This window comes from Elaeis guineensis, chromosome 3 (assembly GCF_000442705.2).
Source record: "Elaeis guineensis isolate ETL-2024a chromosome 3, EG11, whole genome shotgun sequence".
NCBI lineage: Eukaryota > Viridiplantae > Streptophyta > Magnoliopsida > Arecales > Arecaceae > Elaeis > Elaeis guineensis.
Window position 1 is genome coordinate 16,314,051 of NC_025995.2, and position 6,000 is coordinate 16,320,050.

The following is a 6,000-nucleotide window of genomic DNA, read 5'->3' on the forward strand; positions in this document are numbered from 1 at the left end:
TCATTAACGATCGAGTAGAAATCCAAGTAATCTCTTGTATGGTCATACTGAGTACTAGTTGTTCTCTAACAACTATCCGTACTTGTCGTCCAGTATCTCTATATTATAGGCTTGAGATCCATCTATCCCAAAGGAAGTGATCTGTGCGTCGGTCTATCCAGATCGATCACCGTCTTTATGATAATCCTATAATTGGAAGCATTTAGGAATTAAATACATATCTCTAATTTTCAATACCTTCAGAATATGTATCGAAAATTAATTTCATGGACGATTCAAGGACACATCACACTTAAATGATAAATAAACTTATCCTTTTATTGATCATATCAATGTATTAAGTATAAAATTGTGTCCTAGATTTATTAAATGTATCAGTCATATTGGCTTTTAGGACATACATCTAATAGTTTTGATATGATCATGAATGCTGATTTTATTTTTTAGATCATATACATACGTCATAACATGTTATAGATTCTAGGATAGGCGTTAAGATTAGATCTTAAGCATGTAATATAGATTAAATTATTTAACCTGATTTTTTGCTGTATAAAAATTTTTTAAAATACATGCTATGCGCCTGTCGGTTGTTCAATATAATTCAAGTTGAATAAAGTAGATATATGATAAATGATGAGATTTGATGAGAAATTCCATAACCTTCATCTTATTGGGATTTACGATAGAAGGATTATATTATATGATAATTGCATCTAGAGATTCATCTATTTTATTCTATTAGAATGTCACTACGTACTGTAGACATTACTAGTGGATTGTGAGACTCATTAGAATTATTTTAATGATCAATAATTCTTATTGGATGAGTTAAAATTATTTCAATTCATTAGAATGAATTTTAATGATATTAATGATAAAAATTATAATATATTTTATTATCAGATAGAATAGAACATATGATACCACACATAATAAAATTATGTCTGATTAGGTTTAAGTTGACATATTACTGTAAAAAAAAAAAAAATCACCGACCTTTGGTTGCCGGCGCTAGTTTCATGCGTCCGACAATTTTGAAATGTTTCCGCATGTGGTTAAGGGTGAACCAGCTTTCAACGATGTGCAAAAGGGTTGCGGGTTTGGATTCCAAGCTCACAAACGTCGTCGTGATCCAATAATGATCCTATTCCCGATGTTCATTTGGGTTGTTAGATGAGATTTCACAGCCACGCTTGTTTCATCGTCGGGATCCAATAAATCCACCGTTGCGATCCAACAAAATTGAGTCCATCGTTCTGTAGGTCTCGTCTGCTTTCTCGATCCTCCTCCTCCTTCTACCTCCACCATCGGGCTTCTAGAAGTCCCCTGAAGACCTTCTACTGCCTTAAATATCCTTATGTATGCCATCGAAACCCGTATATAAACTGACTCCAAGCGCCATTTCCATTCCAAAATGGATACCAAAACTAAGCATGAGGACTCGCTTCCTTGCCACCGACTACTTCGCCTCCCATTCCTGGATCAAAACCCTGAGAGACTTTCAATTCCTCCCCCTTCCGCTGCAAAATCTCCTCCCTTTTGATCCTCCTCTAGGCGTCGAGATCCCTTTCTTCGATCTCGATCTTCGCTTTCCTTCCAAAATCTATGGATTTTCGATCGAGAATGCTCTCTCTCAGTTCCTCTCGGATGTTGTCCCTTGGTTTGTTCATGCTGGAGAGGGAACCTCCATTGATTCCAGCTCTCGGAACAGAAAGCTGGAGTGATTTAGGTCTGGATCGGCCGAGATCGGCGTATCTGAGGTGAATCAGCTATTTCTTCGCACTTTAGATCATGGATTTGGTGTTGAAGGCTTGATTCTGATTTGGCTTTGTTGTCACAGAGAAGAGATGATGACTCTTAGGAGGAAGAGAACCGGGAGAGTTGGGAGTGCTCCGACGCTGGAGCAGATGCTGTTGATGTATTAAATGTAAACACTTTATCTTGTTTTATTTTATCTTATTTTCTCTATTGGAGGTGGTTTTGGTGATTTCTACTTTGGATGTTCTAGCAGCAAGTAGTGGATTTTCTTCATGAAGAGAAGATAGTAGAGAAGTGTTCAGATTCTGTCACTAAAACTCCAGTGGTTTGCGGCATATTTCGATCTTATGGAGTAGAAAGTGATGATTTCTTCTTCTTTGTCCTTGTACTATCTAGGAAAACTCTTCATTTTTTTGTTGTATAGAGCCAGAGGAGCAAATTGCAGAAGGAATTATGGTTTGAAATAGTGGAAATGGAACCCCCCTGGTAAAACTACATAGTTTATTTATATTACTTATTTCTGTGTCCCCACTGCGTGCTTCTTTCACTTTTTTTTTTTTTTAAAAAAAATTCTATTGTTGCTGTTGTGATAAAAGTTGTTGTTGTTGCTGAAGATGTTTTGGGTTCTTTTTGCAGAGAGAAACTATGAGCTCCTGTGAAGCAGAGGAAGCTGGATTCTGCTTTGAACTTCCAAATATTAAAATTCTTCTGGTATATCATTAACTTTATGTGAAAATAAATACTAAATTTTATGTTCGTCCTTTTGATTCCTTCTTCTTTGTGTTGCTTTGCAATCAAATTCTATGTGAGCAAATATCTTGATATTTATTTGCTAACTAAGCAGCAACTGACATAACAGGAAGAATAAAACTATTTAAATTTTTGTGCTGTGGTGGAGAATTGCAAGTCAATTGGGCAGAATAGGACAAGTTGAACTGATAAGAAATGAACATTAGGAAAGAAAACTTTCACATGAACATTATTTTCCAAAATTAAACTAGAAATGTCTGTACCTGTAGTTTAGTTACTATTTTTCTAGAAATTTGAAGAAAACTAGTCTATGGTTGCTTCCATAGCATACAGGAAATCCACCGCAAAAGTTACATCTTCTAGCTCTTCTTTTCCATAGCATACAGGAAATCAATAGTTTCAGTAAGATGGAGGAAAATATGCTGCATGACTTCTGAAATTATTGTCTAATCTGCATTGGATAAAATTTGATCTGAGACTTCTTTGTTGAACATTTTTAAAATAGTGCTGTAATTTTCTTTTTTGTCATGAATCTCTTTCATGTCGTAGTAGGATAATATTGACATTAAAGTTGGAGTAATAATCCCGCATCCCATTATGGTTGCAAAATCACTTTTTTCGGTGGAAGATATTTCTGCCAGACTCAATGATAATCAGGACACCTTTTCTATTAAACATGGTAGCTCCTCCCCATATAAGACATTGAATCAGTGTACTAGAATACCCCAATTTGAGATCTGCGAGAATAGTTGGGAGCTTGATGACAGTATTTCCACTATAGAAGCACCCATACTCACCAAGATGGCAGCTTTGTACGAGAGGAGTGTAGAGATCCGATCGTATGTATTGATTTATTTGTTGAATGATTTATATTATAATTTTTTTATCATTAATATATAGGTCTGTTCTTTAATATATAGAATAGGACAATCATGCTTATTGCAGAGGGCGTACCGATGAGTCATCATCATCTATGGAGTGCAGTCGCATCGAGGCCCAGGTGTTCACTGAGCTTATAGGACTAGAGCATTATGGCAGAGTGAGGAGTTATGGATTGGAGTCACTCCCACTCAGTTGTCTGCAATGTGCAGATATACTCAGGAGTGTAGACAGAACAACAGTATTGCAGAGGTCTATAAGCTAGAAATATAGATACAGGAGATGAGTCAGTGACATGATCTACATATAGAGAAGTTAAAGCAAAGCTATCAGACAGAGATAGTGTCATTGAGGACTTAGGTAGATCAGATTACATCTTTTTTACATGGTTTTCTCCCGCATCAGGTAATTAGTTACGTATAATTTCTGGATTTTATATTATTTTCATGTATATCTTTATTGTATAGGCTTTATGAGTTGTATGTACTGATTTCTCTATTCTTTACTTAGTAAGCTTTTTTTTGCTCCTTACAGGATCCCGATACTTTCAGTAGTCATCAAGATGATGATACCATGCACAAGTGATAGCCTTCTCTTTTCTTTTCAGTATGGGTTCTACTTGAATTCCCTCTTGTTCAGTTTGAGCTTTTAGTTTAGGGCTTATAGTTTTGGTTTCATTGGTTATGGATTCTTTCGGGTGTAGCTAATTTTGGTGTTATGGTGTCCTTTCCATTAATTGATATGTTATGCTGCAAAATTATGACCTAATCCAGGTCTGGTCATTATGGATATGGTGGTTTTGTGATGATTGACTAACAGATATCATTTTAAGAGCATATCTTTCTCTTATGAACTTCAAACTTAATGAAATGGGTTTTATTTTATTTACTTTGGATGGATCTCATTGATTCTACCTCTTTAGGCCAGCTGACTTGCCTTTTTGGTGGTTTCCATGGGCAACTGGTATTATATTTATTTTTTTCTTATGGTTCCAGTGGCCTGAGCAATTCTCTGTTTTATGATAGATCATGCACAAATTGTGTTGTCCATTTAGGTTTTTTGAGTGGCTGAAGATTTTGGAATGCTGGTATCTTCTTTTAGCTTTTATTATGGTAATCATCTCCCACCTGGTGTAAGCTTTCTATTTGGGTTACATCTTATATTCAACAGACTGGCAACATCTGCTCTCTGTGTAAAGCATGTTCAATCAGACGTTTCACTTGGTTGCTAAAACCTATCTCTTCTTGCTAATCCATTGCGATGCATAGGTTGCATTTTATCATTTGTTGTTGGATTGTTTGGAAGGCAATTATCCTAACCATTGGACTACAAACGGTGGACATCATTTATTGTTGGATTGTTATTTTGCTGTTGATCAAGCCTCAGTGATTGCTGATATTCTGTGATGTGATGTTGCAGGATTTTTTTTTTATAATTTTTTGTGTGTGTGTGTGTGTGCATTGGGGGGGTGGGCGTGTTGTTTACAAGAAGTTTATATTCTTTAAATTATCTAGCTTGTATCATGCAGCTTGTAACGGTGGAGCTGAAAATATTTTGAGTAGTGTTTAGGTATTGTTCATTGATTTTGCTAATGAATTGGAAGTTTGTTTGCTTTATTATGCTATGGTGATTCATGCAAACGAACTTGTAATGTTACAGCGTCACAGTCAAGTTAAGACTTCAATCGTATGTTGATCTCAGACCGATTTTGAACTTGCTTTTTCTAAATTTTCTAAACTATGCAGTTCAGAAATGGTGCTGTATACTTTGTCTAGGTTAGTGTCCTTCATAAGAAACCATATTTCAGCATATTATTGCATTAAGAGGATAACCATAATGACTAGTTTCTTTTAGAATTGGAATAAGGCTTATGGAGGCAGGAAAAGACTGTAAGACGAGCTAGGACTTCATTTCCTAGAGGAAACAAAAAGAAGCTTTCAAGCAAAAGTTAGAAGGTTAGTGAGGATGCAGCTAATAAAGAAGTAAAGAGAGCAGGGGAGATTCCAGTTTCAGAATCGGAAAGGGTTCTTCTGTGAAATTTTGTGATTCGTGTGAAACTATTGATGTACGTTCTTGCATTATTTATAATGCTTTAATTTTTATATCACAGCTTAGTGCGACTATTCTTCGACAATGACTAAATTAAGCTTTAGAAAGCATTCCACTAAATAATAGATGATTTTTGTTAGTCTGTTCTCCATCATCACCACACAACCCATCTTCTAATTCTGATGATTCTGATCACATGGTAGAGACGCAGGGTGCTTTATATCAGAGGACCATCATATTCAAAACAACACCATGAAAGATCCATTGTTGATGATAAAAGTTGTTTAAAGGATTTAAATCAAGAGATTTCTAATGCTGTGGAGTCCCCTGTTATGTCAATATTGGCTGCTACTGCTTGTGACAGTATTAATCCTGAAGACTTAGTTTTTAATGGCCATGCTTCTAATTAATGCAGATGACCTTTTAGGGAGCTCAATTTGTGTTGAATCACATTCCTTATTTAAAGTAACGACTGACCAACTTCAGCACAGTAGTAAAGATTTGTGTGGTATATCTGAGATATAACTGGAAGCATCTTCTATCTTAGACTTGCCCGCTTAG

The 6,000-nt window shown here is 35.7% G+C and overlaps 1 long non-coding RNA gene across 4 annotated transcripts; it reads left to right on the plus strand.

Moving 5' to 3' along the window:
- The first annotated feature begins 1,201 nt into the window (after positions 1–1,201).
- On the plus strand, positions 1,202–4,226 carry LOC105033085 (uncharacterized). 4 transcript variants are annotated; one of them, XR_012139633.1, is made up of 5 exons: positions 1,202–1,763; positions 1,844–1,930; positions 2,015–2,247; positions 2,398–3,795; positions 3,925–4,226. It is a non-coding gene; the product is annotated as an uncharacterized lncRNA (long non-coding RNA). The 4 variants fall into 4 exon arrangements; XR_003798829.2 differs by having other exon boundaries at positions 2,398–2,472; positions 3,437–4,226; XR_003798830.2 differs by having other exon boundaries at positions 2,398–2,472; positions 3,457–4,226.
- The last annotated feature ends 1,774 nt before the right edge of the window (positions 4,227–6,000 follow it).